General features: G+C 35.0%; 1 long non-coding RNA gene across 1 annotated transcript; it reads left to right on the forward strand.

The window, feature by feature from the left end:
• Positions 1 to 278: 278 nt before the first annotated feature.
• On the forward strand, positions 279 to 4,009 carry LOC149772009 (uncharacterized). Its single transcript, XR_016418048.1, has 2 exons — positions 279 to 405; positions 2,604 to 4,009. It is a non-coding gene; the product is annotated as an uncharacterized LOC149772009 (long non-coding RNA).
• Positions 4,010 to 14,249: the final 10,240 nt, after the last annotated feature.

A 14,249-nucleotide genomic window follows, 5' to 3' on the forward strand; every position in this document is an offset into this window, starting at 1 on the left:
ACATTCCTTTGTGCGGTCTGAATTCATATTCCTCATAGAGCTTTGATTGGCAGATAACTTCATTCTATAATTTCTTATTTAGAGGCAAACTGAAATGTCAGGACTGAAGCAAAGATAATAAGATAAATTCTTACACCCGGAGTCTCTTATGCTTAAGAAAATCATTTACAGATGATAGCCGATGCTCTCTCTCTCTCTGTCTCTCCGCAGTGATGAAAACTCAAAAAAAATGATGGGATAATTAACGTATGACTGAGCTTTTAAATGAAACAAACATCCCCAAAGCAAGTGTAATTAGATAATTAGTGTTGTGTCAGTGTATTTATTATAAGTATATCGAGTCTGTTGTTTTAAACTATCACTGACTGCTTGTCGAAGGGAACCTACAAAGATAAACAGATAATTGTAAGAGTACGCTTTCTCTCTTTGTCTGTCTCTCTGTCTCTCTGGTACAAATATTGAAAAAAGTTTGATTTGAAAAGTAATTTTCAAAGGAATTAAAATATTGCAGATATTGTATATTTTACAGTTTCAAGAAGAAAGAATATCTTATATACATGCTAGAATCCATTAACAACTGATTATACTTGTAACACATGCAAATTGTTTTACAGTCTTAAGATATATCATTTATGTTGCTATAATGAATGAAAAAAACAGTTACCTTTTTAGACCTGGTTACAAATTACATTTTGAATCAAACATTCGGATGTTCATGAATTTTATTTTCTGCAAGCAACAAAACACATATCATTTATTAACATTGGGTTGTCGGCATGTTTGTACAAGCTTTAACTACTAATTCAAACAAGATTTTTCTCACTAAAGATGTAATCGAGGTGGGATATATTTTCCCATTACACCTGTATTTTTAAACAATTGATGCAATAATTCTGTCCGCTATGAACTTGTGTCAGTTGATTCAAGATTAATATATGAAAATATCACTTTATATATATATATATATATATATATATATATATACAAACACACACGGACACACACACACACATATATATATATATATATATATATATATATATATATATATGTATATCAGGAATTTATATATAAATTTGCATGGAACCAAGGATTTTGTTTTATCCTTCTGATAGATTTTTAAATGAATATTTCACAAATTACTGAAATAGATTCATTACCATATTTATTATGGTGGCCATTTTTTATTTAGATTTTATCTAAAATGCACTAGATAACTTATTGTCTCGATTGTTATAACTGCTACCTTCATTTCATATTTGTTAGCTGCAAGGCGGTGACACGATTGCCTTCAAGCTGACTAACTATATATATATATATATATATATATATATATATATATATATATATATATATATATATATATATATATATATATAGATAGATAGATAGATAGATAGATAGATAGATAGATAGATAGATAGATATAGATATACACACACACGCACACAAAAAGAATACCTCCAGTGTGCGGCTGTTTGTAACGGTGTTTTTAACTCATTCGTTGGGTATAACATGTCCCTGAATTGGAAACAGTGTCGTATAAAGAGATTTGAGGTACTGCTAGACCTACCGATTGTAAATCGACCAACTTTAGAGAGGAGAAGATCAAACTCTATTTTATTTTCGCCCAACAAGCATACGAAATATGCTGAGTATAATCAACAATATCAATGAACATTTATTTGACCATTTATTTACATAGCAAATTTGAATAGTAGGTAAGAAGAAGTATAAGAAAGATGTTTGATAGGATTGAAACCTGTGAGACTACATCGAAGGAAAGGCGAGCAAATCTTTTGCATAGAGAACAAATATTTTTCGGAATTATTCTACCGGGGGGGGGGGGGGTAACAAGATGGCGGCTGTCAGCCATTGTTTTGATATTGAGGTATGTCATGGTAAAAACGTATGAAAACATGTAACGTTAAGAGGCATCACGTCAGACACTGCATTGAAAATATTAGGTGTACAATATGTTGACTTCAACCGAAGATGGCAAAGCCTGATGGTGTCAATGATATCGACATTGATATTGATGACGGCATTCATATTGATCACGTCATATCGTGTGCCTTTCTTGATTTGTCCGAGAATGATAATTATTTTATAAAATCGTTCAAACACCGTGTATAAGATAGCAAATAAAAACATTTGAAAAGAAGGTAAAACACCTTACCTTAGAGGACAAAGACATGTTAACACAATAAAGATGTTAAAACAAGCAATATATCCAATTACATTGGAGTTATTTTCCGATTAGAGAGATAAGTCATATCCTTCTTCCCTAATGCATAACTTATTTATTCAGAGCGATTGACCCAACAATGCATATAAAGTGGATTTTCCAAATATTCTCCTTCACAGCGACTGGTGTGGAGTCTTGTTAAAAAATCCTTGTAGTTTCACGTAATTACCTATCAAACAGTGTTTTCTTTGTTCTTCAAAACTAATAGATACATCAAAATGTATATTTATTGACTGATCGTAAATGTTGGTTCTCTTCCGAGAAGCTAAAACATCATGAGGTTTACATCAGCTGAGAGGAATCGCAATGACGAATTTGAATTTACTGATTTTTCTAATAAATATGTCCATATCAGATCCCAGTCAACATGATGTCCACTTTCGTGACTGTCCTCGTTTGTGTAACACTGAGTATTATCATAGCTGAGACGGACGGACGGCAGTGCTGGTATCGGTTTGGCCGTTGTTATGACAAGGGGGACATGCGTGGCAAATGTGGTGATTCAGGCGGCACTTGCCTTGTCCTTCCAAGCATGCTGGAATGCAGATGCAGTTCCTCTAAGCATCCCTTTGACCGGACCCCTAAAATTCATGGAAGCAAAGGGTACTTCAGACAAGGAGAAAAATAGTGATACAGTCGTGACTATATGCATAGTCGACTTTTATTTTCCTTCCGGAAATGAAGACATTCGTCAACATGAGTAGAAAACATTAGATGGTGCTGATACATTTGTTATATCTGCTTACTTTCTTTTGCTATACAAAATTAAATTTTTTATGGTACGAAGTATTGCCAAATTTAGTACAGAAATAGAACATTATATGATGGCAGACCGTATATTTTAACGAAAGGTACGATATCACTGTATTTAGTTTGAAAACCAAAATAATCTTTGTGCAGTCAAATGTCATTTCGAATACGACAGTCAAAATAAATTGATAATAATGAAAGCAGCGTAAAAGATATCAGGTTCATTTTCAATTTGTTTATTTGTTTTGATGATATGTATTAAGGTGATACAGTGGGAAATGTACCATTATATAACGTCGACTTCGACATATTTCACTTGAATTGCATATTGGTCACAATTAGAAATATCATGCTCGTGAAAATGCAGTTGTATGCCATACAACTATAGGCGTACACTCTCACAACACAATGTATACATAAATACATAGGATGCACACACAATAGAAATCATAACCCAATACATAAAAATAAAACATATCTGATACAAATGCTGGATCATACAGGAAAAGAGATAAGTAAAACGTCGAAAAGAAGAAACTTTTGCGTACAGGGGAGTAACATTGTATATTTCACTCCATATTACCCTCTGAATGTTACAAAAAGGATAAAGGTTGTATGTTGAACAATGGAAATAATTATATTCCACGTGTTGACCTTATGGCATACCTAAGATCGCAAACACAAGTAAATGCCACGAAGTGGCATTTGCATTCGTTTGCTACATTTATTTTAATTTTCGCTTGTAAAACCCAAACTGAAACCATTCTTGCCAATAAATTGTGACATTTGTCGTCGTTGAGGCATGTAGTGCTGATACTTTGCCTGAAGACATATTTTTTTTTAATATCAAAATTACAAGTCTGATTTAAAGCTTTGTGTCAGTATAGTTACTCTTATATTAATATATTGCGGTCGATTATGTGCATTTTCTGTCCGTCTTTGTGTGTGGTCTCTAACGGTATTGCGTACGCTTAAAGACATCGAAATAAATATGCACTTTGTAAAGTTTGATATATCTGTAGAATTATTTTTTTACGGGAAATGGCGTATCGTTGAAAACATATAATTATACTCTCTCTCTCTCTCTCTCTCTCTCTCTCTCTCTCTCTCTATATATATATATATATATATATATATATATATATATATATATATATATAAATTTAAACATCAATCAGGTTTAATGTGCTTTGTGAGTTTAATGGCATCTTCCAGCAAATGATAGGCTATACATGGCGGCCAGTATAACTGTTGGGGGAATAATCTGGGTAAAACCCTGAAGAACCAGTGACCGACGAGAAGCTACTGGCAAGCTTTCTCACATATATACATTGGCAGAGCCCAAAGACTCAAACCAACACAAAGGTGAGATAACAGTAATAATTACAGGCGTGCTCCTTAGACTACTCATCCACCTAGGGCCCCCTAATCAGGTTTAAATATGGAATGCACATATTTGTAACATAACATATATCATATTATTTTCTCATGCTTTATCACCAATTGGGTCATCTACATATAAACATTACTACTGAATTTCCTTTGACTATGTTCAGTGATTTTGGCCCATTTGTGCTAACAAGGTTTTCTTGACAAGGTTCAAATAAAACAATGTACTTAAATAAATGAATTTTTTTATTATAAGACATCGAAATAAATATGCACTTTGTAAAGTTTGATATATCTGTAGAATTATTTTTGTACGGGAAATGGCGTATCGTTGAAAACATATAATGATACTCTCTCTCTCTCTCTCTCTCTCTCTCTCTCTCTATCTATATATTTATATATATATATATATATATATATATATATATATATATATATATATATATATATATATATATATATATAAATTTAAACATCAATCAGGTTTAATGTGCTTTGTGAGTTTAATGGCATTTTCCAGCAAATGATAGGCTATACATGGCGGCCAGTATAACTGTTGGGGGAAGAATCTGGGTAAAACCCTGAAGAACCAGTGACCCACGAGAAGCTACTGGCAAGCTTTCTCACATATATACATTGGCAGAGCCCAAAGACTCAAACCAACACAAAGGTGAGATAACAGTAATAATTACAGGCGTGCTCCTTAGACTACTCATCCACCTAGGGCCCCCTAATCAGGTTTAAATATGGAATGCACATATTTGTAACATAACATATATCATATTATTTTCTCATGCTTTATCATCAATTGGGTCATCTACATATAAACATTACTACTGAATTTCCTTTGACTATGTTCAGTGATTTTGGCCCATTTGTGCTAACAAGGTTTTCTTGACAAGGTTCAAATAAAACAATGTACTTAAATAAATGAATTTTTTTTATTATACGAACTGAAAATTGAATTAGGTCATCTTCAATTGCAAACCAATATGCCTTCTAAATTTCTCTGTTTTAAGATGCTTTGACGCAATCTTGCTCAATAGCGTACACGAACAATAGACAGGCATGAGAAAATCAAGTTCTTCTGCAGTAGCAGTATAAAAGATATGTTATATATATTTTTTTCTTATAAAAACTATTTATCGCATGTTCAACTTGAGCTCTTACCAGCATTTTTTAAATTTAGCCTATTCCAAGTTATTACTTTGCGAACAGATTGTTCTGCTGCATTAACAATACAAGCATGTTAAATTTTAATAAATGTCAAATATTCAGCTTATCCTAGCTAGATCTGATGCTGTACATAATTTGTCATTTGTACTTTATATATTTAATCCTAACTCGCTTGAATGTGATAGAAGCTTCATTCATTATTTAAACGGTGTGTAAATCTTTAAAGAAAATTATGATGTTGATATTTACACATATGCTACAAGCATGTTACAACAATAAGAAAATCTTAAAGACCAATATTTCCGTGAGACAGGTGACCAACATGTGGGTAGGTGTCCATGTTTTATGCATAATTAAACATCACTGATTTCACAGGTGTTGTTTCATTATCACGCCAAGAAAATAACATGTGAAAAACCTAATTAAATCTCAATCATGATGTGTTTGAGATCATATGCTAACTGACATGTCAAACGTTTTCAGTAACTGCTAATGGCTGATCGTAGGCACCACAGACTAATTATATTGCAAATCACACCTGAATTGCCCTTTTATTTCTCAAGCTGCACTTTTCAATATATCTTGAAAGAACAACAAAAGTGCAACAATGAATCATATAGTGAAAAGTGATAACTCCACAGTAGAATGAGAGAGAATGATACCAAATGCAATAATCTGGCTTTTATAATGTGGACCCAGCCTTTAATTTGTAGTCAGGTTCTGCACCGACTGTATAGTATATAGGGTTTAAACAGTACAACTGTGCCAGGTATCGATAAGATTAACGATATGATACATATCGGTTATCAGTTTAAAGAATAAGAAGACAAATGATTAATTAATATTCATGACTGCTGAACATTAAAATAACTTATAAAAGTTAAGATATTGTTTTGTATCGATTCTTCACCTCTTGTATTGGTATGGAAAAAGTATCAATACATCGATATATCGATGAATCGTGTCACCCTTAGTAGTATATACACCCTGCAAGTACATGTACAGGGGTATTACATGCAGATATCCTTTGTGCAGGCAATGATGTCCTGAGCTTCAGAGACTGATTGTGAATAGAGTTGATGAGAAAAATAATATCATGATAAAGTTACTCTACAACTGACACCTTTATTAAATCTGACGTAAGACAGAAATGTATTGTTACTGGTTTCATTAGATATTACAACCAATAACATTAGCTCTGAGGAGCTATTAATCTGGCAAGAAATCAAGCATATACTGAGACAGGAACAGGGGTGCTTTAGAAAAACAAATATACATCTAAATCACACACAGAGTCATTTCCATACACATACAATTAAAGAAAGATTTAAACAGACATCAAAACATAATATGCAAAAAGAATGCATACACAGCCTTCTCATTATCAACCGGCCACCAGCTAAATTAATGCAATTTATTACTTGTTTCTTTCCTTTTAAAAGTACATGCTCTTTTGTCGACCACAAAAGGGAACTTTGCTAATGGGAAGTCAGTTTACTGTTCAAGAGGAAACACGTTTTTATTTTTCCTTACGGTGAACATTGTTAGAGAAAAATCTGATATGGTGATGAAATCCAAAAGTGAAAATTCCGTATGAAAACGCTAAAAATAAAAAATAAATGCTGAAAGATAGTTGGGGAAGAGAAAAGGAGTTGGGGATGGGATCCAATTACATTCTAATAATAATGCCCGCTTTTTTTTTCTCTCAAAATGTACCATATATATATATATATATATATATATATATATATATATATATATATATATATATGGTAAATTGTATTCTAACCTTTCTTTCAAATGTTACAACAAAAATTGTATGCGTCAATATATTATCTCACCTCATCCAAATCGATTTTGGACTCCGACGAATGAATTAACACGAGACTTGTTCGTGAATAACTCGTTGCCCTTCCAGTTGCAGCTTCTGGTCTTTTGTTTTCAATATCAACGTCCGATTGCTGATACTGGCTCATGAAAAGATGCAAATCGTTGTCGCTCAGATCATCGGTCAGTCTGTTTTTTTATGGCGAGGCTGTTTGAAATGGCGGTTGAAATCTGCGCCAAATACCGTACTAATTACACGAGGAGGATTGATTGGCTGGATTACAATCATGTGTTGCGGATGCTGCGCTGCGCTGCAACGTTGTTGCCAAAACAAAAGCAGAACACAGTTCAACGTTCAGATGCTGCATACAACATAGCCAGGTAACCGGACATTATGTATCCTTACCAAAATATAATCTTTCGCAAGTTAGGAAGGGTGGGGTGAGAGTGAGAGAAATCTGGCTCATTAGGCCCAAATTACGGACTTATTTGGTTCTAATGCCAGGCTGATTCGGACCATTTGAAATATTAACTGGCTTCATCATGGATTTAAAAGTGACATTTACATTTGTTTAAACTATGATATTTCTCATTATCTGCCAGGTATCCAGTCCATTTAGTACCTGCGCATGGAGGGGGAAGGGGGGTTAACCCAGATCCGTATGTTTGCGTAAGGGGGGAGTCTACTGATAATGTACGTACGCTAAGGAAACGGGTGTGTGTGTGAAACCACGATAATAATTTGTCAGATATGTAACCTATTCGACAGAAGTCAGCATTTGAATTTTAGCGGACACAAGACAAACTTTTTAAAGTTGAGCAGCTTATTTATTTCATGCAGCCAGACAATCAACGTCGGTGGAGTATCTCTTTTATCAAACACGCTAATATTATTAATCCTTGATGTGGAATAAATATTGGTCATTCCATAGAATTGGGAGGGGGGAGGGTCAAGCGTACATACGCAGGTGGGGGGTGGTATGCAAAAAATTATGCATGTGCACGGGGGGTGATGAGAGCTCAGATGAGAAGATGAGAGCTCAGTTATTTTGAGCAGATAAATTAACGTCAGTTACAGTAGAAGCATGAAATGTATGGCAGACGATGATAGGTGCTAAAACAATGCATTTTGAAAGTCATTGTGGGTAAAATTCAGGAATGCATTACGAGTTTGACTGGTATTATGTTCTCCTTTCTTAAGAAATTGAATTGTGTAATTGGTGGATAAGACAACAGTATAACTTTGTACTAGTATCACACACAATGCGTTGCAGAAAATTACCCACAGTGACTTGCAAAAATGGCGGAGTTGTACAGGAATTTCCGTGCCTGTTGCCATGTGTTATAAATTCTAAATGAAATTTAATTTGTTTAGCGGCTCAAAATATATCAAGTTTTGTAGTAATAATTTTTAATTGAAGTATTCAGGAACCTTGAACGGTATACATACTAGACTGTGTTGTAGACTTTTGGAAAAGTAAAAAGATGACTGGCAACTGCTGCAGACACTTCATCTTGCTGTTTTAACAATTTAACCACCATAAGTGTCATTTTCTTAGGTATAATTAGCATTTATTGTAAATTTATGAAAATATATGGTTTAACTGCTTTTCTCTTATAGGGATGAATGCACATGAAGACATGCCCCTTGAAAACAAGCACAGAAAGAGAATTGCATCATCATTCAAATCAAGGAGCAAAAGAAGAAGACTGTTAAAGAAGAAACGCTTTGAGCAGCACATTAGTGAATTAAAATCAGCATCCATTTCAAACTTTACACCACCACATGATGAGGTAAAAGATAAATCTAAATCTAGACACGAACCGTCAAAAACAGATCGTGGGTCACAGACTTGCGATGAGGACAATACAACCTGTCCTGTCACAGATGAAATAGAGCAGGATCCAGTTGTGATTAGCTTGCGAAAGTGGCAGAAAGCTAGAAAAGATGTCCGAAAATACAGTGGTATTGGAGTAATTGAAACATATAGGCATGCAGTATAGATCACGAAGATCTGGCATTTTCATCATGTGAGAGATTTGAAAGGCTATACGGGGAAGACAGAGTAACACCTAACATGCATATGCATGCACACTTAGATCAATGTATTATTGGTTTTGGGCCCATATATTCCTTTGGTTGATCAGTTTTGAGAGAGAAAATTGTGTATTGGGCTCAATGCCCACAGACAGAAGAAATATTGAAATTCAATTAATGAGAAAATTCATCAAAAACTTGCATACAGTGGATATTGTTTGCAATTTGAATACATTGAATGACTTTGGATCAGAATTTAATAAACTGTTTGGCTTAGATGAGTCACTAGTTTGTGGAACTCTAAATTGGGTTGAAAACCAGATGTTGAATATATAAAAATGTCGTCAAGGAATGCATACTTTCAGAATGCAGATTGGAGATTAAATGATGCAATTTTCTATCCCTCTATTAAGATTATGGATTTGACTGAGGAGGAAGTTAAGTATATATTAATAATGTATGGTGTACTGTATCCAAATAGTGTGATTTCTGCAGAGTCTGTGTGCAGTTCATACAGATCTCTTAGACAGGTATCGATATATGGCAGTATATTATGTGCTAAAGATGGAAGGAGTTATAGATCATCAATGATACAGGATCATTGGTCTCTTTGTGTGAAACCATACGCATGCATTACTTTTATGGAACTGGCACACACAAAACTTGAGTGAAACCATGCACATGTATAACTTACATGAAGATGGTACACACAAAGCTTGCGTGAAATCATGCACGTGTATAACTTACATGAAGCTGGTACACACCGAACTTGTGTGAAACCATGCACATGTATGACTTACATAAAGCTGGTACACACAAATCTTGTGTGAAACTATGCACGTGTATAACTTGCATGACGCTGGTACACACAGAAATTGTGTGAAACCGTGCACGTGTTTGACTTGCATGAAGCTGGTATACACAAAGCTTATGTGAAACTATGCACATGTATGACTTACATGAAGCTGGTACACACAGAACTTGTGTGAAACCATGCATGTGTATAACTTGCTTGGAGTTGGTACACAAACTTCTATGAAACCGTGCACATTTATTGCTTACATGGCACATAGCGATGGGCCAATCATTGATCATAATAAAAACAATTATTTGTTAGCAATGAAAACTAAGCCCTCTAACTCAAAAATAAATGTTCAGTTAATCGGAAACAAGAATGAGAAAATCAGAGAATAGTTTTTAGAAGCCAGTTATTCACTTAATTTGCCATTTTTGATAAGCTAACATTTTCAGAACATTTGTAGATTTGTATTATGTCAAGCAATGAGTTTTGATAATTTTCTTTCGTTTGTTTGAGACATTTTTGAAAGAGTTCAGATCGGTCAGACAGGTATCGATATATGGTAGTATAGTGGGTACTAAACATGGAAGGAGTTATAGATCATCAATGATACTGACACATTGGTCTGATGAAGATGGTAAGATTGCTGGTTGTAATACGGTTGTTTTGACCCCACGGCCAGGTCGGATTTAAAAAGTGTTGTTACACAGTCTGTTTCTGGATGGGAAATTGTGTTTGCCTTTAACAGCAAAAGTTATTTGGCTTGCAGAATTAGATGGGTCACTTAAAAATATGCATGGGAAGCCAGCTGAAGTTTGGAGAAGTGATACATTTGAAAGAGCGGAACCAGCAATATTTTTACCTGTGCAAAGAATTAAGTCAAAGTTTGTTTATGCATACAAAACAATCAAAAGCAAGAAAGTCATAATTGTCTGCCGTCGTGATAGATATCTTGTGTAAGATAAAGGGATTTTTAGGTATGCAAATTAACAGGACATTAATACCATTGATATGTTTAATGGAATAGTGATCAGTTTCTAAGTGTTTACATTTTTCTTTTAATTGTGGCCAGATAAACTGATAAGTGCCATGAATTAAAACATTGTGATGTCAGTGACTAAACATGTCTGACTTTAATAGTCAGGTACTGATTAGTAAATGAAGTATTATTCAGCTGTAAATTTGCTGATGTAGATAATATGCGTATTGTTGGTTTCTTAAAGGCAAATTGTGCTTTTGATGTCCACTTTTGATGGAAATACATTTTTATATCTGGTTTTCAAATACCTAAAGCCGTTGAAGAGTTAATTTAAATGTTAATTGTTCCAAGCAAATTCTTTTTAAATTGCGCCCACACAATATTTGTGTGAAACCATGTGCATGCATTACTTTTATGAAACTGGTACACACACAAAACTTATCTGAAACCACGCACATGTATAACTTACACGAAGCTGGTACACAGAGAACTTGTGTGAAACTATGCACATGAATAACGCACATGAAGTTGGTAAACACATAACTTCTGTAAAACCATGGACGTGTATAACTTACATGAAGCTGGTACACACAGAACTTGTGTGAAACTATGCACATGTATGACTTCCATGAAGATGATAAACACAGAACTTGTGTGAAACCATGCATGTTAATGACTTACACGCAGCTGGTACACACATAACCTGTGTGAAACTATGCACATGTATGACTTCCATGAAGCTGGTACACACAGAACTTGTGTGAAACCATGCACATGTATAACTTGCATGAAGATGATACACACATAACTTGTGTGAAACCGTGCAAATGTATAACTTACATGAAGCTGGTACACACCGAACTTGTGTCAAACTATGCACATGTATAACTTACATGAAACTGGTACACACCGAACTTGTGGAAAACCATGGACGTGTATAACTTCCATGAAGCTGGTGCACACAGAACCTGTGTAAAACCATGCATATGTATGACTTACATGAAGCTGGTACACACAAACGTTTTGTGAAACTGTGCACAGGTATGACTTACATGAAGCTGGTACACACAGAACCTGCCTGAAAATATGCATATGTATGACTTGCATGAAGCTGGTACACACAGAACTTGTGAAAAACCATGGACGTGTATAACTTACACGTAGCTGACACACACAGAACTTGTGTGAAACTATGCAATGTATAACTTACATGAAGCTGGTACACACAAAGGTTGTGGAAAACATTGCACATGTATAACTTGCATGAACGTGTTACACACAGAACTTGTGTGAAACCATGGACGTGTATAACTTACATGAACCTGGTACACACATAAACTGGGTGAAAATATGCACATGTATGACCTACATGAAGCTGGTACACACAGAACTTGTGTGAAACAATGCATGTTAATGACTTACACGAAGCTGGTCCATACATAACTTGTGTGAAACTATGCACATGTATGACTTACATGAAGCTGGTACACACAAAACTTGTGTGAAACCATGCACGTGTATAGTTTGCATTAAGCTGATACACACAGAACTTGTGTGAAACCATAGACATGTATAACTTACATGAAGCTGGTACGCACAGAACCTGTGTGAAAATATGCACATCTATGACTTACATGAAGCTGGTACAAACATAACTTTTGTGAAATCATGGACGTGTATAACCTACATGAAGCTGGTACACACAGAACTTGTGTGAAACTATGCACATGTGTAACTTGCATGACGCTGATACACACAAAACTTGTATGAAACCATGGATGTGTATAACTTACATGAAGGTGGTACACATAGAACATGTGTGAAACTATGCACATGTATGACTTACATGAAGCTGGTAACACTGAACTTGTGGAAAACCATCCACATATATAACTTGCATGAAGCTGGTACACACAGAACTTGTGTGAAACCATGGACGTGTATAACTTACATGAACCTGGTACACACATAACCTGTGTGAAAATATGCACATGTATGACCTATATGAAGCTGGCACACACAGAACTTGTGTGAAGCCATGGACGTGTATAACTTACATGAAGCTGGTACACACAGAATCTGTGTGAAACCATGCATGTTAATGACTTACACGGAGCTGGTACACACATAACCTGTGTGAAACTATGCACATGTATGACCTACATGAAGCTGGTACACACAAAACTTGTGGAAAACCATGCACATATATAGCTTGCATGAAGATGATGCACACATAACTTGTGTGAAACCATGGACGTGTATAAACTACATGAAGCTGGCACACACAGAACTTGTGTGAAACTATGCACATGTATAACTTGCATGAAGATGATACACACAGAACTTGCGTGAAACAATGGACGTGTATAACCTACGTGAAGCTGGTACACACAGAACTTGTGTGAAACTATGCACATGTATAACTTGCATGACGCTGATACACACAAAACTTGTATGAAACCATGGACGTCTATAAATTACATGAAGGTGGTACACATAGAACCTGTGTGAAACCATGCACATATATAACTTGCATGAAGATGATACACACAGAACTTGCGTGAAACCATGGACGTGTATAACCTACATGAAGGAGGTACACACAAAAGTTGTGGAAAACCATGCACATGTATAACTTGCATGAAGGTGATACACACAGATCTTGTGGGAAACCATGGACGTGTATAACTTACATGAAGCTGGTACACACATAACCTGTGTGAAAATATGCACATGTATGACCTACATGAAGCTGATACACACAGCACTTGTGTGACAGATAACTTCGTTCTGTAATTTCTCATTTAGAGGCAAACTGAAATGTCAGGATTGAAGCAACGATAATCAGATAAAATTTTACACCCGAAGTCTCTTGTGCTTAAGGAAATCATGTACAGATGATAACCGATGCGCTCTCTCTCTCAGCAGTGATGAAAACTCAACCAAAATGATAGGATAATTAACGTATGACTGAGCTTTTTTAATTTTGCAAAAAGCCCCCAAACAAGTGTAATTATATAATTAAATGTTCCTGTGTCAGTGT

Source organism: Sinohyriopsis cumingii, unplaced genomic scaffold, assembly GCF_028554795.1.
Source record: "Sinohyriopsis cumingii isolate HCF-2022 unplaced genomic scaffold, ASM2855479v2 utg001527l, whole genome shotgun sequence".
Lineage (NCBI taxonomy): Eukaryota > Metazoa > Mollusca > Bivalvia > Unionida > Unionidae > Sinohyriopsis > Sinohyriopsis cumingii.